The sequence below is a fragment of the Pan paniscus genome, chromosome 23 (genome assembly GCF_029289425.2).
Source record: "Pan paniscus chromosome 23, NHGRI_mPanPan1-v2.0_pri, whole genome shotgun sequence".
NCBI lineage: Eukaryota > Metazoa > Chordata > Mammalia > Primates > Hominidae > Pan > Pan paniscus.
In genome coordinates this window covers 52,823,737-52,850,798 of record NC_085927.1, presented here as the reverse complement: position 1 = coordinate 52,850,798, position 27,062 = coordinate 52,823,737, and the positions used below count along the sequence as shown (strand labels likewise).

The following is a 27,062-nucleotide window of genomic DNA, read 5'->3' as shown; positions in this document are numbered from 1 at the left end:
CCCTGGAAACACGCTGCTGACATCCAGCCTGGCTCCAAGGCCAGTGCTCAGGGGAGTGAGGAGGGCGTGGCTTTGCAGCCACACAAGACCTACATAACCTTTACCTCTTTGAGTCTCAGTTTCCCTAACTGCAAAGTGGGGAGATTGTGAGGAAACCTGAGGTGCCGTGTATAAAACACTGAGCATGTGGCCGGCCACCGTGGAGGGAATTATTTGGGTGGCAGTCAGTGGGACCCTCCCTGCATGCCCAGCACAGGGTCTGCCCCCATAGGCAATTAACTAACCCACCAACTGTGCAAATGAGTGGAGGGTGGCTGTGTCATAGGCCTGGTCCTAGCCTGGCTGCCCACTGTCTGGGCACACAGCAGGAATGCCGTGACCTGTAATTAACCTAGGCCAGGCTTGGCAGGCAGGCAGGCTCTCCCTGGTGCCCACATGATACTGCCATCAGCCTTAATGAGTGCACGTGCTGCAATCTGAAACCTGAGCCAGGGGCTGGAACCAGTTGCACAGAGAATAGAATTGTCACAACAGGAAGGGTGTGTTCAGAGCCTGCTGGAGGAGCGGCAGGAGGGGGCCTGGGCCTGCGCTTCCGCACCTCATGCCACCCAGAGGCTGCCAGGACCCCGATGCCTAGAGAATGGCTGCTGGCTGCTGGCTGCTGGGAGAGTGCCCAGGGCTGGGTACTTGATTCAGGCCCAAAGTACTGATTTCAGGTACTTTGGGAGGCCGAGGCAGGCAGATCACGAGGTCAGGAGATCGAGACCATCCTGGCTAATATGGTGAAACCCCGTCTCTACTAAAAATACAACAACAACAAAAAAGCCGGGCGTGGTGGCGGGTGCCTGTAGTCCCAGCTACTCGAGAGACTGAGGCAGGAGAATGGCGTGAACCCGGGAGGCGGAGCTTGCAGTGAGCCGAGATTGCGCCACTGCACTCCAGCCTGGGCGACAGAGTAGGACTGTGTCTCAAAAAAAAAAAAAAAAAAGAGGTTGTTTTCCCACAGCCTTCAGGAGCCTGTGCTCCAGCCCTTTGCTCCCAGTGTCCCCAGCACCTTTCCTTCCACTGTGCCCTGCTTATTTTCAGGACCTGCTCAAACTCCTCCCAGAAGCCTTCCAGGGCCCGCCCTGTGCGGCTCCAGTCCCTCTAGAACACTGCTTATGACCTCTCCTCTGGCCCCCCATCTAGCACGAGTTGCTTCAAGGTGGGCAGTATTTTTCATTCATGCCCAGCATGGTAGCTCGCATCATGTGCCCACTGAATTAAATAGAGGGAGAGATGGGGTTGGTAAAGAATACAGGAGCAGAACCGGGCATGGTGGCTCAGCCTGTAATTCCAGCACTTTGGGAGGCTGAAGCGGGCAGATCACTTGAGGTCAGGAGATTGAGACCAGCCTGGCCAACATGGTGAAACCCCCTCTCTATCAAAAATATAAAAAATGAGCCGGGCATGGTGGCAGGCACCTGTAATCCCAGCTACCCAGGAGGCTGAAGCAGGAGGGAGGTTGCAGTGAGCTGAGATTGTGCCACTGCACTCCAGCCTGGGTGACAGAGACTCTGTCTCAAAAAAAAAAAAAAAAAAAAAGAATACTGGAGCAGGCGCCAGAAGGCCTGAGTTTGATTTGAGAGGGGTCTCTGACTCCTAATGGCTGGCAGACCTCGGGCCACTCGCCTGACTTCCCTGGGCCTCAGCTTCCTTCGCCTTAGAAGAGGCTAGGACTCACCTTTGGGGGTCTTCTGGCTTAGATGTTCTGTGGTCCCAAATGCTCCACAGGCTGCCCCCTGCCCTGTCTCCCACCTGCCCACTCCCTGCCCCATACTGAGCTGTGAGGTGAAGCCACCCCCCAGGCCTGTTCACCTTCTGACTGCCCATGTGGTCGGCTCTCCATCCTTCATGCACCTGTGGGCGAAAGGGAAGATTCCTTCCTCACACACTTCCAGCATCTGCCTCGTGCTGCGCACAGCTCTGGGCCAGATGACTTACAACCATCAGTCACCCATGCCAGCTTGGACCTGCCATCTGTGGCCCAGACTCAGAGAGAAGAGAACTTGATGCAGAGTTGGCCTCACCCACCCCCTGCCTCCAGAGGGGTTGCCTGGATTGGAGTGTGGGTTCCCATGGGCCTCAGACTTGGTTGGAGGCTCAGCAGAAGAAGGGGGGACAGGGAGACAGGTGGGGGTGGGAATGGAGGCTGGGAGGTGCAGAACGCTGTGGGAGTGGAATGCAGGCAGCAGGTGCCACCCCGCAGGATGGGGAGATGGGGCCTCATTCTTCTGTGAGTGATAACGCCAGTGGACTGGGTGCTAGCTGAAGCCGAAAGTCAGCTCCCCAGAGACATGTCCATTCCTGGGAGGCAGCACCCCTTGGCTCCAACTCCCCTTGGGGCAGGGAGTGTGGGTGAGAGGGAGCTGGGGCCTGCCACACACCTCAGCGGCTTGCTCTCCTCTTTCACAGACTAGGAGGCGGCTCTGGGTTAGGGCCATGACAGCCCGGGCCGGGAACCAGCATTGGTGGAGCTGGTAACTTACTGTGTGCGGTGACGGGCGTGCGCACTGAGCACTTTCCCCATGTGACTGCAGTGAGTTCCAGCAGCACCCCATGAAGCAGGGGTGAGCTATCGCTCCCTGTCCAGATGAGGACATTGAGGCTGAGAAGTGAGTGGCTTGCCCAATGCTGTGTGGCTTATAAAGGATGTGTGTGTGTGTGTGTGTGTGTGTGTGTGTGTGTGTGTGTGTGTGTGTGGCAGGGGCGTGGGGGCGGTGGGATTCCAATTCCTCTCGGTCTTTGTCCCAGGATGACGGGAGGGGATGTCCTTTAAGCTCTTGGGCACAGGTTTATGGAACAACTTGCTGTTTGTGTGTGGTTTTTTTTCTTTCTTTCTTTTTTTTTTTTTTGAGATGCAGTTTTGCTGTTGTCACCCAGGCTGGAGTGCAGTGGCGCGATCTCGGCTCACTGCAACCTCTGCCTCCCGAGTAGCTGGGATTATAGGCACGCACCACCATGCCCAGCTAATTTTTTTGTATTTTTAGTAGAGGTGCGGCTTCACCATGTTGGCAAGGCTGGTCTCGAACTCCTGACCTCGTGATCCACCTGCCTTGGCCTCCAAAAGTGATGGGATTACAGGCGTGAGTTTTTTTTGAGATGGAGTCTCGCTCTGCCCCAAAGCTGAAGTGGAATGGTGCAATCTCGGCTCCCTGCATCACTGCAACCTCCGCCTCCCGGGTTCAAGTGATTCTCGTGCCTCAGCCAGGATTACAGGCGTGCGTCACCATGCCCAGCTAATTTTTGTGTTTTTACTAGAGACATGGTTTCACCATGTTGGCCAGGCTGGTCTTTTTTTTTTTTTTTTTTTGAGACTGAGTCTCGTTCTGTCGCCCAGGCTGGAGTGCAGTGGCGCGATCTCAACTCACTGCAAGCTCTGCCTCCCGGGTTCACGCCATTCTTCTGCCTCAGTCTCCCGAGTAGCTGGGACCACAGGCGCCTGTCACCACACCCGGCTAATTTTTTGTATTTGTAGTGGAGACAGGGTTTCACCGTGTTAGCCAGGATGGTCTCAATCTCCTGACCTCGTGATCCACCCGCCTTGGCCTCCCAAAGTGCTGGGATTACAGGCATGAGCCACCGTGCCCCGCCTCAAGGCTGGTCTTGAACTTCTGACCTCAAGTGATCCACCCTCCTAGGCCTCCCAAAGTGCTGGGATTATAGGCATGAGCCACTGTGCCTGGCAGGTATTTTATTTTTATTGGTATACAATTTATAATGTATGTATTGGTGTACAGGTTATTTTACAAGTTCAAGTTAATAACATTTATTTGTTATAGGGCTGGGCGCCGTGGCTTATGTCTGTAATCTCAGTACCTAGCACTTTTTTTTTTTTTGGCAGAGTCTTGCTCTGTCGCCCAGGCTAGACTGCAGTGGCATGATCTCAGCTCACTGCAACCTCCACCTCCTGGGTTTAAGTGATTCTCATTCCTCAGCCTCCCAAGTAGCTGGGACTACAGGCGCCCACCACCACACCCGGCTAAAATTTGTATTTTTAGTACAGATGCAGTTTTGCCATATTGTCCAGGCTTGTCTCGAACTCCTGGCCAGTGATCTGCCTGCCTCGGCCTCCCAGAGTGCTGAGGTTACAGGCATGAGCCACTGCGTTTGGCCAATCTCAGCACTTTCAAAAGCTGATGTGGGAGGATCGCTTAAGACCAGGAGTTCAAGATCAGTCTGGGCAACGTAGTGAGACCCCATCTCTGCAAAAAATATTTAAACCATTAGCCAGGTGTGGTGGGACATGCCTGTAGTCCCAGCTATTTGGGAGGCTGAGGCTGCAGTGAGGTATGATCACACCACTGCACTGCAGTCTGGGTGACAAAGCAAGACCCTGTCTCAAAAGAAAAAGAAAAAAAAAAAAGAATGTAAGGCACATATGTAATCTTGTACCCACATTTAAAAAGTATAAAAATTCTCGGCATGGTAGTGCCTGCCTATAGCACCAGCTACTCGGGAGGGCTGAAGTGGGAGGATCACTTGAGCCTAGGAGTTTGAATCCAGCCTGGGCTAACATAGCAAGACCCTGTCTCTCTCCAAAAAGTATAAAGAAATGGTAAAATTATTTTAAAAATTAGGAATGCAAAAGGTTTATGGAAAAAAAATAAAAAAAGAGAAAATATTTGTTATAAAGTTAATCAGGAAGGGCAATGTTACTTTTTTGATGCATTTACATTTTGAGACTGCTGCAGTGTTTTAAAAAGTAGCCTCATTCACACCTGTAATCCCAGCACTTTGGGAGGCTGAGGCAGGCGGATCACGAGGTCAGGAGATCAAGACAATCCTGGCTAACACACGGTGAAACCCTGTCTCTACTAAAAAATATAAAAAATTAGCCAGGCGTGGTGGCAGGTGCCTGTAGTCCCAGCTACTCGGGAGGCTGAGGCAGGAGAATGGCGTGAACCCGGGAGGCGGAGCTTGCAGTGAGCCGAGATCGCGCCACTGCACTCCAGCCTGGGCGACAGAGCGAGACTCCGTCTCAAAAAAAAAAAAAAAAAAAAGTAGCCTCAGTATCTCATTTTACCTTACACTAAGGCAATCTGGATTCACAGCAGTTGCATCCAATAACTTTTAAAAAATTTAGTTTTACAATTACAGGATGCCTTTTAATTTATCTAATTAGGAGCTGGCAAAAGGTAAGATGATTGGCTGGATTCAGAATGGAATCTGTTGGCTTCTGGGACCTCCTCATCCTCCTGCATAGCAAGGACTCAAGGAGGGACTATTGCCAGAGTTTATATCTTCATCCCAGAGTAGAAAATACTTTAAAATGTATCACATAAAGCCTGGGCATTGTTAGGTTTTCATTCCAAATTTTAAAACAGTTACTTTGAAATTGTTGACACTGGCCCACTTTGGTACAAATGGTAACACTGTAAACCCGAATCCTCCAAATGAGCTTTTCCACTTAGTAAAATAAGATAGAAGTAGAACCAACTGAAGAACTTGCAAAAAAATTGAGTGATCCCATGGCCGGGCGTGGTGGCTCACGCCTGGAATCCCAGCACTTTGGGAGGCCGAGGCAGGCGGATCACGAGGTCAGGAGATCGAGACCATCCTGGCTAACACGGTGAAACCCCGTCTTTACTAAAAAAATACAAAAAATTAGCTGGGCGCAGTGGCACGTGCTTGTAGTCCCAGCTACTCGGGAGGCTGAGGCAGGAGAATGGCGTGAACCCGGGAGGCAGAGCTTGCAGTGAGCCGAGATAGCGCCACTGCACTCCAGCCTCGGCGACTGAGTGAGACTCTGTCTCAAAAAAAAAAAAAAAAGAATGGAGTGATCCCAATTCAGGGCACCTGGGCAGTGCCCAGTGCCCACTTGGGAAGCCCTGTTTGTATGCTGCTCCATACCTACCTTTGTCTGGGAGCAGGCTCCAGCCGGGCATGGCAGGAGTGGAACATTGTACTTGCTGGTACAATTTGACGTGAGCAGACATGTGCAGCCAGAATGGAACAAAACAAAACAAAGCCAGGGAGATTGGGGTAATTGCCTCCTAATCAATGACACATTTACAAAGAATTCAGATCTTTACACGTACTTGGCAGGTGAGCATGTCATTCAGAGGTATGTCCAGAAATGTGTTCCTCCAGCCGCCATAGTTAGCGCTTTGATATGGCCAAAATATTAACAGTTGGTGCACAGCACGTGTTCTTAGGTTTGTTTTCCATTTATTTATTTATTTATTTATTTATTTATTTATTTTTGAGACAGGGTCCTGCTCTGTTGCCCAGGCTGGAGTGCAGTGGTGCCATCTTGGTTCACTGCAGCCTCAACCTCCTGGGCTCAAGTGATCCTCCCACCTCGGCCTCCTGAGTACCTGGGACTACAGGCCTGCACCACCACGTCTGTCTAATTTTTTTTTTTTTTTTTTTTGAGACCAGGGTCTCATGATGTTGCCCAGGCTGGTCTCCAACTCTTGGACTCAAGTGATGCTCCCGCCTTGGCCTCCCAAAGTACTGGGATTTTAGGCGTGAGCCACCACGCCCAGGCTTTTCTTTTAGACACGATTAAAAATTTAAAAAAGTGAATATACCCTGAAGCACTTTTACAAAATCAGGGGCCCTTGAACACACTGAACAATGACCTGTGCCAGGCCCCATGCTGAATATTGCAGAGCGAACTCACAAATCCTCACAGATTCTCTAAGCTAACAATCACTAGGTTTTGTGATTATCCCCGTTTTACAGTAGGGAAAACCAAGGGCTGGAGTAGTGAAGTCACTTGCCAGGGCCGCAGAGCTCCTTGCCGCTCGGCTGCCTTACTGCCTTGTTTCCCCTGGCTTCTCTTTGTGCCTGCAATGCAGCCAAGTGGAACCCTCCTCTCTTCCTGGACAGGAGGAGTTCTTGCCTCCTGATCTTTGCTCTCTGTAATCTTCCACTCATCTTGGCTCAGGTAAACAGCACTGTTTTCAATACCACTGCACCCTCTTCTGTTCTAAACTCTATGTCCTTGCCAGATCTTTCCAGGAACATCAGCAGGACCCAGGTCCACCCCGAGCCACCTTCCCTGCCTGGCACGTTCTAAATATTGGAATTATTGAGTGAGTGAATGTCTGTAACTGATTTTGATTTTTTTTCTTGAAAGACATGTATCACTGTACAATCCATAAATCACTGTACTTATCACACTGAAAATACACGTATCACTGTATTTTCAGCAATACAACTATATCTGGATGTTTTAAATTTTTTGAGAATATGATATTCTCTGTGCAAGTATGTTTTAGCCCAGACTGTCTGTTTATCCAGGCTGCTTAGTGGGAAATGGTTAATAAAGGACTAAACTAAAGCCGGTCAGTCTCAGTCCCAGGCACTCTGTGGCAATGGTCACATTTTGGGGGAAGGAAGGAGCAGCTGACAAGGCATGACCACATGTCCACCGTTCAGACACAGCATTCACAGCCGTGTGCCCGGAACAGCTCTCCATGCTTTGACTCCTTACCACAGCCCTGTTGCTCTTCCTAATCCCCATATCACGGAGGGGACACAGAGGTGCAGAGAGCTGCAGTGACTGGCCCAAGGCCCCTTGGCTGAAAAGGGGTGGAGGCAGGATTGGGCTCCAGGCCTGTTCAAATATGACTGAAGGAGGAGGCTGGATGGAATGTTGTGAAATGTTTGTGGGGAACAAAGTTGGGGTGCTCACATGTGGCAACGGGGCGCTATCTTTGGAAAAATACCCTGATAAGCTGCCAGGACAGAAGGTATAAGGCCCAAAGAGTTCAGGCAATGATGTCAAGCTGCTAGGTGCAAGACAAGGAAAGGAATTTTGTGTTTGTCCTGAGAAGGAGGAGGAGAGAAAAGAAGAGGGGGAGAGTGCAGAAAACCAAAGGCATGTGAAGTGGCCAGAGTGTGGCATGGGTCACGTGACCAGGTGGTGACTCCTGGGGCCAGGCAGCCAAAAAGGCTCACGAGGCATCCTGTCTTGTTGCAGGGCAGTGCCAGGCTTGATGCCTCTCTCCAGCTTCCAGTCTTCAGGAACCCCTGCTAGACTCAGCAGTGCTTGGAGTGCAGGGGGATTCGTGCAACTGGATAAGGGGATGATGGTGAGACCAGTGAGCATGCGGTGTGTGGAAGAGCAGGAGGCCTGATGACAGACGCTTGTTCAGAAACCTTGGGAGAGGCTGCGTACAGTGGCTCGTGCCTGTAATCCCAGCACTTTGGGAGGATGAGGCAGGAGGATTGCTTGAGCCCAGGAGTTCAAGACCAGCCTGGGCAACATGGCGAGATTCTGTCTCTACAAAGATTTAAAAAAATAATTAACTGGGCATGGTGGTGCGCACCAGTGGTCGCAGCTACTTGGGAGGCTGAGGCAGGAGGATGGCTTGAGCCTAGGAGGTCAAGGCTGCAGTGAGCCATCATTGTGCCACTGCATTCCAGCCTGGGCATCAGAGTGAGACCCTGTCTCAAACAAACCAAAACAAAAACCCCAAAAAATTTGGGAGAGGCTCTGTACTTTTTTTTTTTTTTGAGGTGGAGTCTCACTCTGTTGCCCGGGCTGGAGTGCAGTGGCGCGATATCAGCTCACTGCAAGCTCCGCCTCCCGGGTTCATGCCATTCTCCTGCCTCAGCCTCCCGAGTAGCTGGGACCACAGGCGACCGCCACCACGCCTGGCTAATTTTTTGTATTTTTAGTAGAGACAGGGTTTCACCGTGTTAGCCAGGATGGTCTTGATCTCCTGACCTCGTGATCCGCCCGTCTTGGCCTCCCAAAGTGCTAGGATTACAGGCGTGAGCCACAGCGCCCGACAAGGCTCTGTATTTTTATAGGGCATGGAATTGCGATGTAAGCGGAACTTACCCAGATATGAAGGTGCTGAGAGCTGATGGCTGAGTTCTATCTATACAAATGGTCCACAGGTATTGTGGGTGGCAAAGAGGTCCCTGTTGGCTCAGTCCTGGAGAATGAGGAGAGACTTCTTGGCAGTGGCTTGTCCTGGCACTGTGTGTTGGTTCTTTTTTTTTTTTTTTTTTTTTTTTTTGAGATGGAGTCTCACACTGTCGCCAGGGCTGGAGTACAGTGGCGTGATCTTGGCTCACTGCAACCTCCGCCTCCCAGGTTCAAGTGATTCTCCTGCCTCAGACTCCCAAGTAGCTGGGATTACAGGCGCATGCCACCACACCCAGCTAATTTTTTGTATTTTTAGCAGAGACAGGCTTTCATTATGTTGGCCAGGCTGGTCTCAAACTCCTGACCTTGTGATCTGCCCGCCTCGGCCTCCCAGAGTGCTGGGATTCCAGGCGTGAGCCACCGTGCCTGGCCGGTTCTTTTGTTTCTTTCTCAATTATTGTCATAAGGACAATACCACAGAGCAGTCTAGAAAGTAAACAACCACTAGATTTCTTTGTGGACTCTTCTCATACCTATCTATATGTAGCAGCAATTCTACAGTTTCTACCATTTTGTATCTAGCTTTTTCTTTTATTATTATTTTCTTTTATTTTACTTTTTAGAGAACTGGGTCTTGCAATGTGGCCCAGGTTGGCCTCAAACTCCTGGGCTGAAGCGATTCTCCTGCCTCGGCGTCCCAAGAAGCTGGGATTCCAGGTGCATGTCACCATGCCTGGCTCTATCTGGCTTTTTCTTTTAACGTTTTAGTTTAAGCATTTTCCCATAGTGCTACACAGTCATCATTATTATTCTCAAGGGTTGGGCTGACCTGGGTTTCTAATCCTGGCTCTGCCATTTACTCTCTTTACTCCACATCACCCCCAGCAAGTTACCTGGCTCACCCCTCACCTGGGGGTCCTCTCACCATCCTCTCCACCTGGATGACATGAAGCAGTGCTTGGACAGCGCGTAGGACAGTGCTCAGGAAGTGCTCTCCATTTTCCTTCAAGAGTATTTCCCTCTGCAGAACGGGGCTAATACCCTATCATGCAAGGTGATTGTGAGAATTGGAAAGAATGCGTGTGCATTGCCTGGTGCCTTGCCATCCAAATATATTTTATTAGAGAGAGCAGCAACCTACGCCCCCCCAACCCCCCGTTTAAACTAAGCGGGTCCACGTGGAATGACGCTTTTGGCGCAAGTCGGAGGAGCTCCTAACGACATTAGCTTCTTTGAGTCCCTTGGGAGAGGAAACTTTCTGAAAGACTGTAGGATTACCTTCCCTGAACTTCCGGTCAGGTGCGGTGCTGCCCTGCCGCGCCCTCTTACCCCTGGATGCCTACGAAACCGCAAAACTCCAGCGCCGGGAAGCGCGTCTCAAGGACCACCACCAGCGAGCGGCTTTGGGAGAGTAATCTGCGCCACCCTCGCAGCCCATTAAATAGGCACTCCCCGTTTGATTGACAGGAGAAGTCACCAATGCGCGTCCTGGGGCTTTCCCTCGTCCTCACGCGGGGTGAGCCGCCTCTCTACTCATCTGGCCCAATCGGGGGCGCCGGGGAGGCTGTGGGGCGGGGCTCGGTGTCCGGTAGCCAATGGACAGAGCCCAGCGAGAGCGGCGAGGGCGGTGCGGTCGCGGCTGGCGGCAGAAGCGGCCGCAGGGGTCTGGGCAGGGCTGGGCAGTGCTGCCGGAGCAAAAGCGGGAGCGGGAGCCCGGCCGGAGCTGGGTCTGGAGACGCCGTGGCAGCCTGAACGGAGTGTGCGACGGATTGGGAGGTGAGTGGCCGCCGAGGTCAGGGGTCGCCGCGACGGTTGGGGCGCCGCGGGCGGGACGCGGGGGCGCTGGTCCGCGGCCGGGCCCGCGCCCCGTCAGGGCCGCCGCGCCGAGCTCCGCGCCCTGAGGGAAGCGGGTCGGGCCGCGCGGAACTTCCTGTCTCTGTGGGAGGGGGCGAGTGCTCGGGGCCCGGGGGGCGCCTGGAGAAGACATCTTGGGGAGGACAAGGGCGAGTGGGGTCGGCTCGGGGAAGGGGCGGGGGCCCATGGGGGCGGCGCTGTGGGAGCGGGGCAGTTTTCCGGGGTCCGGGGCCTGCTGGAGAGGGAAGTGCAGGAGCAGGGCCGTCGGGGGTTAAGAGCTGCTAATGAGTGGGGGAGGTGTAGACAGCTGCAGAAGGGGGAGCTGGGGCGACTTTTGGAGGGACGCGATTTGGGAGAAAGCTGGGAATCCGAGACGTGCAGAGGTTAGGCGAGGGTGCCGGAGCAACGCTGGAGGGGAGGCGTGGCTGGGACGCGCCGGTGAGAGGGCAGGGCTTAGTCCTGGGGTAGCCTGGGGGGCGACGCAGGACACACGCGGGTGCGCTGATTTGGGGCGCTTTGATGAGCGGCCTCCATTTCCTTCCTTCCCATCCTCCGTGTCCCAGCTCTGTGTGTGTGTGTGTGTGTGTGTGTGTGTGTGTGTGTGTGTGTGTGTCTGAGGAGGGTGGGGGGAGCAAAGCCCTTACCGCAGCACGTCCTAGGGCTGGGGCCAAGCAGGAGAGGCCGGGGAGGTTTGCCCTTGTGACCCTCCTCGGAGTTTCCCCAGACTCACTGAATCAGAAATCCGAACTCCCTTACTCCTCTAGGGCTTTCAAGCCTGGCCAGGCATCCTGAGAGGTCCGCAATTGGAGAGGTAGTGATTGCTGCTGCTGTTGAATTTCATTGATTCATTGGGTTTCGGCTCCATCAGAGAAGGTCGATTTTCTTTTCAGAAGGAGTTGGTTGGTCAGGGGAGCAAGCTGTGCTATTGCTTTGGGGCCCACACGGCTGCAGCCTTTGACGTATAACAGGACCTGGGGATGCCACTCTTGGCTTGGGTGCCTGAGGGAAGGTGGCCTTTGGCTGGGTGTGTGCACCATTCCTGGATCCTGTCTTCTCTTTTTCCCTCCGCCTGTCCGATGTTTTTGTGGTTAAGGGGGTAGGCTGCTCAGAGTCTCCAGGGCTACTTGGTACACTGTTTACCAAATACTGCCTGGCTGTCTTGATGAAAATCAGGAAACCAGCTCAAAGAGTTTGAACCTCCGCTGCAGATGGTGAGCTCACACCTTCTTCCTTCCCTCCTTTTCGGTGCCTTCCTCTGCGGTTATTCCCGTGTGCTGAAGTTCTGTTTTAACCCTCCTGGGATTGCCAGGTTGGAGCCCAGGGCAAGGGAACCGACCAGGCGGGCAGTGTTGAATGCCAGCCCTCCTGTTCTTGCCCAAGATGTTGTCGTTCCACTTGATTCATGAGCCTGCCTGCATGCAGCCTCCTCATGGAGACATTGAAGCTGTGCCAGTGCAACTTGGATCTCTCTTGATTCACCTGGAAAACTTTCACTTGTGTGGACTTAAACTTAATTCTAGAGTTTGGTAGCCTCTTTGGTGAAGTTATGCTGGTTGAGATATGAGGCCACTACATCAAAAACATTGGTGTGTTTTTCTTTTGACAATAGTCTTAAAGCTTTAAAGAAAGTGGCCATTAGGCTGGTGATATTTATTACTTGGGAAAGTAACATAACACAGAGAAATAGATGGGTGATTAGGTCTGCACTCTTTATCCACTTTTTGGGAGAAGAATAACAACTCATTTGAATGGAAATGGTATCCTTAGCTCGTGCTGCTTTGGGACTTGGAACTTTATCACTTTTAATCTCAAATGTATATGAAGTTGTGATGTGATATTTAAATAATCTAGGCTGGGCGGGGTGGCTCACGCCTGGGATCCCAGCACTTTGGAAGGCCGAGGCGGGCAGATCACCTGAGGTCAGAACTTAGAGACCAGCCTGGCTAACATGGTGAAACCCCGTCTCTACTAAAGATACAAAAATTAAGGCCGGGCGTGGTGGCTCACGCCTGTAATCCCAGCACTTTGGGAGGCCGAGGCGGGCGGATCACCAGAGGTCGGGAGTTCGAGACCAGCTTGACCAACATGGAGAAACCCCATGTCTACTAAAAATACAAAATTAGCTGGGTGTGGTGGTGCTCATACCTGTAATCCCAGCTACTTGGGAGGCTGAGGAAGGAGAATTGCTTGAACCCAGGAGGCGGAGGTTGCGGTGAGCCAAGATCCGGCCGTTGCACTCCAGCCTAGGCAACAAGAGCAAAACTCCTGTTTCAAAAAAAAAAAAAAAAAATTAGTCTGGCGTAGTGGTGCACACGTGTAATCTCAGTCTCAGCTACTTGGGAGGCTGTGGCATGATAATTGCTTGAACCCGGGAGATGGAAGTTGCAGTGCACTGAGATCACACCACTGCACTCTAGCCTGGGTGACAGAATGAGACTCTGTTTAAAAATAAATAAATCTAAAAGTATGCATATATTTAAAAAAAGTTCTGGATTTCCACCAACATAGCATTCTGCAGGGAGATAACATGAACTTTTCCCTAATCCTGGATACCCATCCACATCTCTGATGGCCAGGCATTTCTGGAGTGGGAGCAGAGGGGCATTTGTCCTTGCTTTTTTTTTTTTTTTTTTTTTTTTGAGAGAGAGTCTCTGCCCAGGTTCAAATGATTCCTCTGCCTCAGCCTCCTCAGTAGCTGGGATTACAGGCGCCTGCCACCTTGCCTGGCTAGTTTTTTTATGTATGTATGTATGTATGTATGTATTTATTTATTTATTTATTTATTTTGAGACAGAGTCTCGCTCTGTCGCCCGGGCTGGAGGCAGTGGTGCGATCTCAGCTCACTGTAACCTCTGCCTCCCAGGTTCAAGTGATTCCCCTGCCTCAGCCTCCTGAGTAACTGGGACTACAGGCATCCACCACCACGCCTGGCTAATTTTTGTATTTATAGTAGAGACGGGATTTCACCGTGTTGGCCAGGATGGTCTCGATTTCCTGACCTTGTGATCCACCCGCCTGGGCCTCCCAAAATGCTGGGATTACAGGCACCTGCCACCTTGCCTGGCTAGTTTTTGTATTTTTAATAGAGATGGGGTTTTACCATGTTGGCCAGGCTGATCTGGAACTCCTGACCTCAGGTGATCTGCCCACCTCAGCCTCCCAAAGTGCTGGGATTACAGGCGCCTGCCACCTTGCCTGGTTAGTTTTTGTATTTTTAATAGAGATGGGGTTTCACAGTGTTGGCCAGGCTGATCTGGAACTCCTGACCTCCAGTGATCTGCCCGCCTCGGCCTCGCAGATGTCCTTGCCTTTTGTTTCTTCTCTATACCTTGAAAGTCTGTGCTGTGTTAAGGGCGTCATGCTCAGGCTTACTGATTCTGAAGGGGTTATCAGTGGATGATTCCGGATGTTGTGGAATATCAAACAGATCGAAAAGTTTCTTTAATAATAGTGATGGCACCTTGTGTTTAGAGTTCGCAGTGGCATTTACCAGATGCTCTCTGGCCACCTTCATGTGAACCTCCCAGCTGACTCGGGCCTGCTTTATCTGCCATCAGATTGTAATGGCAGCTTTGTGGAGGCCGCCCTGTAGATTATGCGATTAATGACCACATTCATGTGAGCAATAGTGCTGGCTTAGTTTTTTTCCTGTTAGGTTGTTTGGAATGGTAGCTGCATACCTGAGGGCAGTGCAGCAATGCCTTAGTTACGAAGGCAGTTTGCATTCCACAGGTAGAGTCTTTCCTTATGGCCAGGGCACTGATCCCTCACATACCAGAAAGTATCATTCGTCCCTGCCCCAGACAGACTCCAGATGCGTCCCAGTGGTGGTTCTTGGGATAGTTTTGTAGGAATTTCTGCAGAATTTTAGTGTTCAGATGAGTATGCTCTGTCTGTGGACTGGAGACAGGCTTCAAAGAATTCTCAAATTATTCTGCACAATACATCATTTTTTGGTATCTCTGCAGTTCCAAAGGTAACTACTTGAGGGACAGTGGCCACCAAAGAGCACAATTTTTGACATTTTGATGAAAAGCACACATAAAACAAATAAAAACCACCTTTCCTTAAGTTACCTATTGAATTGTGCTTATTCCCATAAATGCATGTTCATCTGTTTGCTTAATAAAACTTAAAGCACCATAGAGTCTTTCTTGTTTCCTAGAATAAGGTCTTTTTTCTTTTCCTTTCTTGTCTTTTTTTTTTTTTTTTTTTTTTGTTGAGACGGAGTCTCACTTTGTTGCCCAGGCTGGAAGTTCATTGTGGCGTGATCTTGGCTCACTGCAGGCTCCGCCTCCCGGGTTCATGCCATTCTCCTGCCTCAGCCTCCCAAGTAGCTGGGACTACAGGTGCCCGCCGCCACACTTGGCTAATGTTTTGTATTTTTAGTAGAGACGGGGTTTCACCATGTTAGCCAGGGTGGTCTTGATCTCCTGACCTTCGTGATCTGCCCGCCTCTGCCTCCCAAAGTGCTGGGATTACAGGCGTGAGCCACCGTGCCTGGCCGGTCTTTTTTATTTTCAATTAAAAAAAAAAAAAAATATATATATATATATATATATATATATATATATATGTATTTTTAAACAGAGATGGGATTCCGCCATGTTTGCCAGGCTGGTCTCAAACCCCTGGCCTCAAGTGATCCTCCCATCTCGGGTTCCCAAAGTGCTAGGATTACAGGTGTGAGCTACCGCACCCGGCCTATTTTCAATCCTAAAAAAATCATTTGCGTGTTTCTTGATTTTAGACACTGAACTAGACGGAGATGAGAATATAGAAATAATAAAATGGGGCTGGGCGCTGTGGCTCACACCTGTAATCCCAGCACTATGGGAAGTAAAGGAGCAGATCACTTCAGGTCAGGAGTTCGAGACCAGCTTGGCCAACATGGTGAAACCCCATCTCTGCTAAAAATACAAAAATTAGTCGGGTATGGTGGCGTGCGCCTATAATCCCAGCTACTCGGGAGGCTGAGGCAGGAGAATCACTAGAACCCGGGAGGCAGAGGCTGCAGTGAGCCGAGATTGTGCCACTGCACTCCAGCCTTGGGTGACAGAGCAAGACTCTGTCTCAAAAAAAAAAAAAAAAAAATTAGAAAAAATAAAATGATGTCTCAACTTTCAAAGACCTCGCAAGAAGCCTTAAAAATGATAAATAAGGCTAGAGATTTTGCTGTACCTTTGGAAAGTGCATGTGTGGTGGTTTATAGTACATATTCTGTGGCCAGATAAAATTTATATGATTATTTTTCCTCCCAAGAATATGAGATGACAGAGGGGGAGGAGCGTGGATGGAGACTAGGAGCCTTGGGCTCTTGTCCAGCCTTTCCCTGACCAACCCTGAGGTCTGGGACAATCAGCACAGAACTCCAGGTCTCAGTTTTCATATTTGTAAAATGAAGGACTTAGAGGACCTTCACCTTTTGCAAATCTGATAGCAACTGTGACCCCTTCCCACGAAGGGGGACAGCTTCATAGGCGTGGACCCAGATTAAGAACTGGATTATTCCATCTCTAAGCTCCCTCTCACCTGTGATATTCTGTAATCCTATTTTCCTGGTCATCTTTGAGCTAATAATAATGATGACTTGTATTTATAGAAGATGCACATTCCAAAGCACTTTCACCTCTCATTCTTTTGTCCTCAAAACATTTCTGAGTGGTACAGGTGGCAATAGATATTCCTTCCTGTGATGAAGAAAGTGGGCCAGGCTTGGTCAGCACGTTGATGGAGCAAACAGCCAGAGGCCGTCCTGGGACCAGAACTGGGGCTCCTGGTTGCCATCCTGGGGCTTTTCCATTAGGTTTTGCTTCCTTGGTGGTTGTCATTATGAGTTATGTTTGGCAGTTCAAATATCCCAGAATGTGTCACTCGTAGAGGAAACTATTTGTTCATCTGCCGGAAAGGACTGTTTTTCTCTCTGAATTTGGATCACTAAACACCTTTCTGTATATGAAAAGGCTACTTATTTGTTTTTGTTATTTTTTCTTGCCACATTTTTCATAGGGACAGTTTGTAGGGCTTGAGTGTTTTGAGCAGACTTATTTAATGCTTATTGATGAAAGAGTACATTAAAATGACTACTTCTCAGTTGCTTAGCACTTGAGAAAGTTGTGAAATAAATGTTAAGTAAAAATTCCAAATGTCTGACTTGTCCTATCCAAGTATGTCCTCACAGATGAGATGCTTTCTGCAGTCTAGGAGGCCCCTCCCTGGGCCCAGAGCCGCTGGGTGGGTTTGAAAGTTGGGTGTGGATTGTGCCAGTGGCCAGGACTGTCCAACAGTGGCTGCTTGTGGCCTTCTGGCTAGATTCCTAACATTTTATGGACTAATTTTTTTGGTTTATTGAAAGAGTACACATTCTCAGCTATATAAAGAGCTCATATATGTAAAAGAACACTGAACTTAGGCCGGGCGTGGTGGCTCACGCCTGTAATTCCAGCACTTTGGGAAGCCGAGGTGGGCAGATCACAAGGTCAGGAGTTTGAGACCAGCCTGGCCAATATGGTGAAACCCCATCTCTACTAAAAATACAAAAACTAGCTGGTCATGGTGGTGCGTGCCTGTAATCCCAGCTACTGGGGAGGCTGAGGCAGGCGAATGGCTTGAACCCAGGAGGCGGAGGTTGCAGTGAGCCGAGATTGTGCCACTGCACTCCAGCCTGGGTGACAGAGTGAGACTCTGTCTCAAAAAAAAAAGAAGACCACTGAATTTTAGAGCCTCACAGATGTTAGGTGGCTTATTTCTGATGAAAATAATCATAATAAAGATGTTTTTTATTTTTTAAAAGAATACTTCTGATGTATTTCTGAAAGCTGTTTTGAATACTCAGACATGGAAGCTGATAGTACTGCACACAGCAGGCATCACTCAATGTGGAGTGTGTGTGGAGAATCCACCTGTCTTCCTGTTATGTCATATGTGATGTGACTATTGATAGAGTTGCAGCCAGCTGGGGCACTCCATTAAGCTGCCCATGGAAGTACCTGCTTTTTATTTTCATTTCACTCCCTGGACTGAGAGTGTTTGGAGGATATCTCAGTGGCTCATGTGGAGGGAGCATCTGTGGGTGGAAGGCAACAGGCAGGGTGGGTCAGAGGGAGTGGTCCTGGCCACTGCATGTCTGGTGCCCCTGGCTCTGCCTGCAGCTCTGGAATCCTGAGATAAAGATGATGGCTGCTCTGTAAAGGCAGCTCAGTATAGGCAGCAGGCCTGGAAACTTCTCGTTTCATTGTGGCAGTACCAGATAGTAGTGTGTACAAAGTACTGCACGACAGAGGAGGGCGGGTCTGACTGTCCTCAGGACACTGCAGAGAGCTGACCTTCAGGGAAGTGACTTGGGAGGGATTGTGCCAGAGCCACAGGTGCTCTCCAGGTGGGGCTGACGTGAAGGACCATTCTGGGCAGAGCTACAGAGCTCTGAAGAACAAGGAGTGGCTGGGAGAGAGGGCTCACGCCTGTAATCCCAACACTTTGGGAAGCTGAGGTGGGCGGATCACTTGAGGCCAGGAGTTTGAGACCAGCCTGGCCAACATAGCAAAACCCTGTCTCTACTAAAAGTACAAAAATTAGCTGGGCGTGGTGGTTTGACTGTGAACCCAGTTACTCGGGAGGCTGAGGCAGGAGAATCGCTTGAACCTGGGGGCAGAGATTGCAGTGAGCCAAGATAGTGCCACTTCATTCCAGCCTGGGTGACAGAGCGAGACTGTCTCAAAAAAAAAAAAAAAAAAAAGAACAAGGGGTGTGTGTGAGAGGGGCTGCTAGGGGCAGGGAAGGCTCCAGGTTATGACCTGCCTTATATTCTCCTGGAGGACAGTTCACTGGGGAGCAGTTTCTGGGTATTTAAAATACTGGGATGAAGATCTTCAGAGAAGCAAGATGTCAGTTGAGAAGTCAGGGATGCAGATGGGGGAGGGGTGATTCAGGTGACTCAATTTCACAAAGGTCACCTCTGTCTCTGGGAGTCTCAAGGATTGCCATCTGTGTTCCTAGGAAGCAGTGGCTCCACTCTAATGAGAAGGGCTTTTCGAGTGGGAATGGCCTCAGCCTTGACTCATTCTCTTAACCTGCATTTACGTGTTTGGTTGAGAATGCAGTAGCTGTGTGGGTTCTGCTTCTCTTTCTTTTTTCTTTTTTGAGACGGAATTTTGCTCTTGTCGCCCAGGCTGGAGTACAATGGTGCGATTTCGGCTCACTGCAACCTCCACCTCCCAGGTTCCAGTGAGTCTCCTGCCTCAGCCTCCCAAGTAGCTGGGATTATAGGCATGCGCCATCATGCCGGGCTAATTTTTGTATTTTTGGTAGAGATGGGGTTTTACCATGTTGGCCAGGCTGGTCTCAAACTCCTGACCTCAAATGGCCCACCTGCCTCCCAAAGTGCTGGGATTTCAGGCATGAGCCACCGTGCCTGGCTGTTTCTCTTTCCATATGGTTTATGCTTACAGATCCTTGAGGTTAATATGTCACTTTCACTGTTAGTTCCTGCAGAAGAAAGGTAATTTTGCAATAAGGTTTTGGAGGTTAGGAACATGGTTTTGGAGTCATACAGCCCTTGGGTGTGGGTTCGAGCTCCATCACTAGGTGACTGTGCGGCTTTTGGCCAAATGCTTCAATGTCTCCAAAACTTGAGTGTCTTAGTCAGTTGGGGCTGCTATAACAAAGATGCGGTGGCTTGTAAACAACAGAAATTTCCTTCTTACAGTTCTGTAGGCTGCAAGTCTGAGATCAGGGTACCAGCATGGTTGGGTTCTGAGGAGGGTCCTTTTTCGTGTTGCGGATTGCTGACTTCTTATAGCTTCACATGGCAGAAAGAAGGCGAGAGAGCTCTCAGGTACTTTTTATAAAGGCACGAGTGGCTGAGTGCAGTGGCTTATGCCTGTAATCTCAACACTTTTGGAGGCTGAGGCAGGAGGATCACTTGATGCCAGGAGTTCATGGCCAGCCTGGGTAACATAGTGAGACCCTATCTCAACAAAAACTAAAAAAAAAAAAATTGTAAGGACACTAGTCCTATTCATGAGGGCCCTGCCTAATTAGCTTCCAAAGGCCCTACTTCCTAATGCCATCAAACTGAGGGGTAGAATTTCAACATATGAATTTTGAGGGGATCCATACATGCAGTCCTTTGCACCAGGATACTGAGAGCCCTTCCTCATAGGATTTTGGCGGGGCAGCATGAGGTGATGGACCCCAGGAGCCCAGCATGTGTGCCTGGTCACAGTGCTCATTCAGTCACTCTCCTATCACTCTACGTAAGTGAATTTGCCAGCAAACTATACCTTTAAAGTGCCCAAAGTGATTTTATCCAGTTCTATTTAAAAATCCTTCCAGAACTTTTTGGACCTTTCCTTGGTGACTCGGGGTCACGGGTGTAGTCACAGGTCATTGGTGTGGGTGAGGCCTCCTGCCCTGGCCCTGCATGGACTCCCCTCATATCCTGGCACTTACAGGGCCTGTCTTTCTCCCCACCACCTTTTGTAAGCTGCTGTTGGCACCTGGCCCTTTTGTTGGGGTAAGGGCCTGATGATGGTCATATCCTCCCTGGGTTTTGAGGGCAGCCTTGCCATGCAGAGAGGCCTTGCTCTCTTCTGGGTTGGTAATTCTCTGCCTGAGTTTAATGTGATGGATTCTAGAAAGCCTGGCCCTGGGGTGAAGGGATGTTGCTTGACTACACGTAGTGACTCAGGATTGGAAGGGAGTACTGGTAATGATAGCTTATCCCTAGGTGATGGGAAATAGGACTTAGAAAGCAAATGATAAAGGTGTGAGCACTGCTCACCTGTGTGAAATTGTATTAAGATAACATGCAGCAGTGATAGTTAAGGCTTTAGAATTATAGGAAGTTTCTCCTTGTTTTCCACACAGTACCATTGCCCTTTTACTTTTAGATTAATGTTTAAGTAATAACTTTGTAATTAAAATAAGTATAAATAAAAAGAGCTTGGTTGTCTAGGCATTTGCATTTTACCAAGAAGCTTTCCATAGCCCTCATTTTGTTTTCAGGACAGCCTTGTTGATTTGTTTCCCTTTTCATCGTTTAGAGGAGAAAGAGAGTCAGAGCTAAAGGGGTCAGTGGTTTTGCCTGAGGCCACCTGCCAGGACCCCATATGGGCCTCTGAGCCCAAGCCCAGAGCGCCCAGGGAGGCCTGTGACGGGGCCTCTGCCTGGACCTGCAGGGTGGTCTTTAGATAGGATCAACTGTGTATTTTGAAGTTTCCTATTGAATGAAATGAAATCTTCTTAATGTAAAGTGATACCCAAACTGTAGTTTGTGAACATTTTCATATTTTAAACTGCATTTGTCTTTCATTATATTAAATTATGTTGTCGCCAACTGAGCGTGCCAAGATCATGAATTGTGGTCTTCAGAGGAACCACAGAGCAGGCAGTGCTCCCTGTACAGACCTCCAAGCCCGCTATTAGTGGGTTCTGTAGCTGTCTGATTGGCTGGAGCTGGCTGCCTGCTCGCCACTTAGCTCGCACGTGGTGATGCTTTAATTAAGCAATTGCGACCTTTGCTCCTGCAAATGTGTCATCAGATAAGGAGACTGGGCATGTGCCACCTAGGAGGATGTGCGTGGGGGGGTGCAGAGTCAGTGGTGAGGGGCTGTCTGCACAGGCCCCCGTGTTCTGAAGTTTCTGAGGGACCATTCAAGAAGCTTTACATTCCTGCCCATTTAATTCTTGCAACCAGATAGTGTTCTCTCCACTTGATCCATCAGTAAACCTAAGCTCAGAGAGATTCAGTGGCCTTCAGAGGGTCACCATCAGAGCTGGTGCTCTGCCTACCGAAGCCCACACTCATTTCACCTCCTCTGGCTGGCTGGAATAAGTAAGTTGTGAATCACTCTCAGATGTGAACATCTTTAAAAGATAATTAATCTTTCTCCCCCACCTCTGAGAAACATAGACATGAGGGAGATTATGTGTGTCCTTTGCTTAAGACGGGATCTATGTCTGTAACTAACTTGGTTTCAATAATCTGAAAGTTTACAACCATTTACACAGCAGGGAGATAAGGGCACAAAAGGGAGAGCTGCTGGGGTGCGGTCAAGGCCGTGGGTGACTCGCTGGTACACCCACCCCATGATGCATCCCACGTGGGACAGGAGGAAGATTCCAGAGGCCCCGGCTTGGGAGTGCCTCATCTTCGGCAGATGCATTTTGAAAGGCATCTTATGCTGTTAAAGAGCAGGTAGACAAGGGAGAAGAAATTGTGTTTCTGTAGAGCACTGCACTTTGTAAAATTGCGAAAGGTCTTCACATTTTGTCAACGTTGTGATATCACATAAGAGCATTTGCTCAGGTATATTAGAGCAGATATTTGTGTTGTTTTTTTATTTTGAGACGGAGTCTTGCTCTGTCGCCCAGGCTGGAGTGCAATGGCGCGATCTTGGCTCACTGCAAGCTCCGCCTCCTGGGTTCACACCATTCTCCTGCCTCAGCCTCCCAAGTAGCTGGGACTACAGGTGCCCGCCACCACGCCCGGCTAATTTTTTGTATTTTTAGTAGAGACGGGGTTTCACCGTGTTAGTCAGGATGGTCTCTATCTCCTGACGTGATCCGCCTGCCTTGGCCTCCCGAAGTGCTGGGATTACAGGCGTGAGCCACCGCGCCCAGCCGATATTTGTTTTTATGCTTGGGATAATCATCACTTTTGTGTCAAATGACTTCTTTTTTGCTTTCTTTAAATCTTTTAAAAATTGAAGGTTCAACATAGAAAACAATGTTCTGAGTAAAAAACTCCCTTTGTAGTTTACCTTCCACGCACAAAGCAGTTTTTGTGTATCTTGATCAAGTAACCTATTCCCTGCCAACTTTGTACCAAGCTTCAGAAGAGGCAAGAGAGGTACGTTGTCTCTGTCCTGCCTCAAGGCAACACTTCGAGGTTGTTAGTTTGAATGTGAGGAAGCTGTAGGTAGTGAGATCAGGTGCCTAGTTCAAGGCCATCCAGTTTGTAGATGGGAGAGATCTGGAGCTTGAACTGACCTCACTGTTTCCTTTTCAATAACTGACATTGTTATAATTGTATTATTCAGATTCACTTAAATATTTTCTCAAGTATTTTCCATGTTTTACCTTCATCTTCAAAAAGATTATTAATGGTTATATTATCCTGTTGACGTAATGAGATTAAAACATTCCCTAGTGCTGGGCATTTTAGGTTATTTCCACTTTTTTGCTAATGTAGATGAATTTGCAGTTTATAATTTCATCCTTTTTCATCTGTGTAATTAGTTCCTGGGGATAAATTCCCGAGAATAGAAATCTTGTATTAAAGGGTATGAACACCTTAAGAGTGTTTTGAAAGCCTGTCTTGCTGCTTGTAAGTGTATTTTTCTGATATTTTGGGTGAAAAAATGGGGATTCTTTCTCTTTAAAGTGCCTGCCTTGGCCTTTAGAACTTCCAAGTATCTGTGAGATAAGAAAGTTCTGTGAGGGTTTCTTAAATGAGTCACATTTCCTTCCTAAGTTTCTGGATATCATTTTACTTGAATTGGTTGCCTTACTTTGATGAGCAAGGAACGCTGTTTTAGAAAATCCTTACTACTTGATGATTAATCCTTGGAGCTAATGTTCCACGTTCCCAAGGTTGTGAGTGCTTATGGCCACATTCCTGCATCAGCTCAGCCATCGCGGTAGGTATCTCACAGACCTTCTCTAGCTTTCTTTTCCTCACTTAAGGGATGCATATTGGAAAGACTCTGCAGGGTTCTTTCTGCCAGGCAGCCTGGGGGTCGTGTGGTCCTTTAGAGTTCATCTCTAGCTTCTAGATGCTGCTCTCATGGGGGTTCCTGGCTCTGTTCATCTCCAGAGACAAGCATCTCAAAGGGAACCTGGGAAGTTTATAGCACTGGTGCTTGCTCGCCTTGTTTGCTTGTTTGTTTTTCTGTTCTGGTCTGCTGTGGAACTTGTCACCATGTTCCCATGGACTGACTTTCCTACCCTCCACTGTCCTTTAGGTATTCACTCTCAGACTGAGCGGTGTCCTGTTTTCCTGGTGGCTCATTTGCCAGGGTCTGCAAAGGACAAGGTGCTTAGCAGGGACAGAGAGGGGCTCCAGGTGGGGAGCAGTGGTCGGGCCAGCCGACCTTAGTGCTTACCCCTGGGTCCCCTCCCTAGAATTCCTGCGATGCCTCCACCATGTCTACCCTCTTCCCCCAGGGGCTGTTTCCCTTTTAGTTCTCTTGCCTTACTGTGGGCAAAAGCTTACTTTTCTTGGTTCCTCTTATCCCAGCTAAGAAAAGCTGATGTTCACAACAAAATGAAGAGACTTGACTACACAGGAAGGTAGGCATAAGAGGAAACAGTCACAAATAGCACAGGCATACAAGTGTCTTGCTTCCCAAGCACAGGCAGGTTTTTGTGCCCACACTTCAGGGCTCGTCTGACTGCACTGGCTCTGCCAGGCGCTGCCCAGCTTCCTGCTTCCCCTCCCAGTCCTGCTTCTTCTGTCAGTAAAACAAAATTTTAGAGTGATGCTTTGCTTGATGCTTTGGGGGCTGCATTTTTATCACAAGTGTGGAAATTGTACTTTGCCCTGGTTTCTACAGATGCCTAAACATGTCTAGGTTGCTGTTGCCTTGGCAACTGGCTGAGCTGTTGGTTGTGTGTGTAGTGAAGGTTCTGGCAGGGGCTTCATGGAAGCCTCTGGTCATCCTTAGAGCTTTTCAGCTAAGCTGGCGGTTACTCCCAAGCCCAGAGCCATATGCTCTTAGCTCCCCTTTGTCGTTTGGAGCTTCCCATTTTATTTCCCTGAGAAATCCCTGCTCAGCTGCCCTAGACTTGGGTGGGTGGTATGGCATGGCATGGCATGCACTGATAGGGCTGATTTATTTCGAGACTGGATTTTTGGTAACACAAGACGTGATTCCTTAGCAGCCCTTGGCCTAAGTTTTATTTGAGGTCGGACAGGGCCCAAGGGCTGCTTGTGCTCTCCCTTCAAGTGCCTTCTGCTTTTTAGGCCTGGAGTGCTTGTTGGGGCCCAGAGCTGGGCCTTGCCTGAGAGTCCCGCAAAAGCAGGGCCTTCCAGTACTCCAGAGGGGTACTCCTGACCACCTGTAAGCCATGGGAAGAAAGTCAATGTGATTGGATCACGGCAGTGCCACACAGTATGTCTCCTTTTATGAAGACTGAGTGAAAGGATATAATCAATTCCAGTTTTATCCTTTGTTATTTTATTTAATGCTTCTTGTATTTCCTTTTGGATTTATTTCTTTTCTTCTTAGTCTTGCAAATGTGAGTCTGAAGTTGGGGCTGACTCATCACCTCCCCTTATAGCTCAGACAAGTCACCTTCCTTAAAGTTTTTTGGGTGTACGCTCATTTCCAGAATTGCTATTTTGGACCCATGCTTTTCTCTCTGCTGCCTCTACTAGGAACTTGCAGGTTCACGAAATTTAGAAATAGTTTAACATAACATGAGCTCTTACTAGTAAGTAAAGAGGTGAGTAGGGAGAGAAACCTCCAATCCTCCAAACCCTCCAGAAGCCTCATGTTAGCAGTGTGATTGGTGGAGGTGGAGACAAACTCAGTCCATTGGGAACTCGTGGGGTTACCAGGTGGGAGAGGGGAGTTCTCTCCTTGGGGTAGAGTTGGCAAATTACCAGTCCCCACGAAGGCTGCAAAGCCCTGCTACCCACTCCCTGTGCATCCTGCTGTCCAGGATGGCTGGCTTTTGGGGTCCTGACCTGGAACCCGGGTTGCTTTTCCCCATAGGAGGGCCTCTGTCTGGAGCACAGGTTCAGGGAGAAGCCTCTGGCATGTTTTGGTCTTGGGCCGGCCCCCTCCGTTGGGGCTACAAGTGCCCGCAGTGAGCTGTTATTAGTAAGGAGCTCCGCAACCAGATTGCCTGGGCTTGAATCCCAGCTCTGAGATTGGTTGTGATACCTACCTCACCTTTGAAATGGGGATCATGATAGGATTGTTGTGCAGATGGGATGCATGAATGTGTGCCCTGCACTTGTGATGGCATTGCCCTTAGAGAACTCCATTGTAGCACAGCCATCGGTGCCTCTGAGCCTGCCAACCATCTTGCCTTGGGACTCTTTGATTCCCACTTTACAGTTGAGGAAATAGGCTCAGAGAAGCTTAATATATCTTCAGATCTGGGTCTGTCTCAGGGTTCTCTCTTCAAAGCACTGGTGGTCCCCCACAGTGGCCCTGTCTCCCCAGCAAGTTAGGGAGTGACTGCCAGGGGACTGCTCCATCAGTCCTGTGGCCACCAGGCATAGTCTGTAGACAGCATTTTTTTTTTTTGAGGTGGAGTTTCATTCTTGTTGCCCAGGCTGGAGTGCAATGGCATGATCTTGTCTCACGGCAACCTCTGCGTCCCGGTTTCAAGCGATTCTCTTCTTCAGCCTCCCGAGTAGCTGGGATTACAGGCATGTACCACCACGCTGGGCTAATTTTGTGTTTTTAGTAGAGACAGGGTTTCTCCATCTTGGTCAGGCTGGTCTTGAATTCCCAACCTCAGGTAATCCACTGGCCTTGGCCTCCCAAAGTGCTGGGATTAGAGGCATGAGCCACCACGCCTGGCCTGTAGACAGATTTTTTAATGCCTCCATACACACACATACACACACACATTAGACATTTATATGTTACTGAAATGGGAGAGTTCCCTGGACCCCTTCGAGGTACTTGGGACAGGGGTGTGGCTGGTTTGCTTAAACCACTTACAGGAGGGGGAGCATGCAGGTGAGCAAGTACAGGGGCTGAGGCGAGCACTTTTGGGCTCCGGCCCCACAGCAGTGTCTAGGGTTGTTACAATGCTCTTTTAGCCCTCCTGTCTGAGGACGGCTTAAGTGTTAAACAGCTTAAGAGTCAGTGTGACAGCCTTTTTGGGTTCAGCATCCCGAATTATCTGGCGTCAAGGAAGAATCAGGTCACATGGACTTGAAGGATGGTGAATGCGGGATTTTATTGAGTGATGGAGGTGGCTCTCAGCAGGATGGGGAGCTGGAGATGGGATGGAGTGGGAAGGTGATCTTTTCCTGGAGTTTGGCCATTCTGCAGCCGATCTCCTCTTCAACTGCCCCCAGCTCAACTCCTCTCGACTTCCTCTCTTCTCTCCTCTGCCACTCTTCTGCTCCTGGAGTCTGGGGTTTGGGGTTTTATATGGGCACAGGATGATGGGGGACATGGTGGGCTGAAAGGCAACATTTGGGTGCGAAAACAGGAATGCTTGTTCTCATTTAGGGCCTTGGGTCCAGGCTTGAGGGTGGGGCTCTCACCAGGGACCCTGCCCTTCTGCCTCCTGTTTGTATCATTACTATATATAAATGATGCTGTGATTATGATTAACAAAATACCAGTTTACTTTAAAACTTGAATTT

At 49.4% G+C, this 27,062-nt stretch overlaps 1 protein-coding gene across 2 annotated transcripts in view; it reads left to right on the top strand.

The window, feature by feature from the left end:
- Positions 1-10,433: 10,433 nt before the first annotated feature.
- Positions 10,434-27,062, top strand: part of PACSIN2 (protein kinase C and casein kinase substrate in neurons 2) — a 143,343-nt gene continuing 126,714 nt past the window's right edge. The window contains exon 1 of one of the 2 annotated variants that reach the window (XM_003805168.6): positions 10,434-10,645. The gene's annotated coding sequence lies outside the window, so the exon portion shown is untranslated. The remainder of the gene's footprint in view (positions 10,646-27,062) is intronic. The other variant, XM_008968410.4, reaches the window with a different exon arrangement.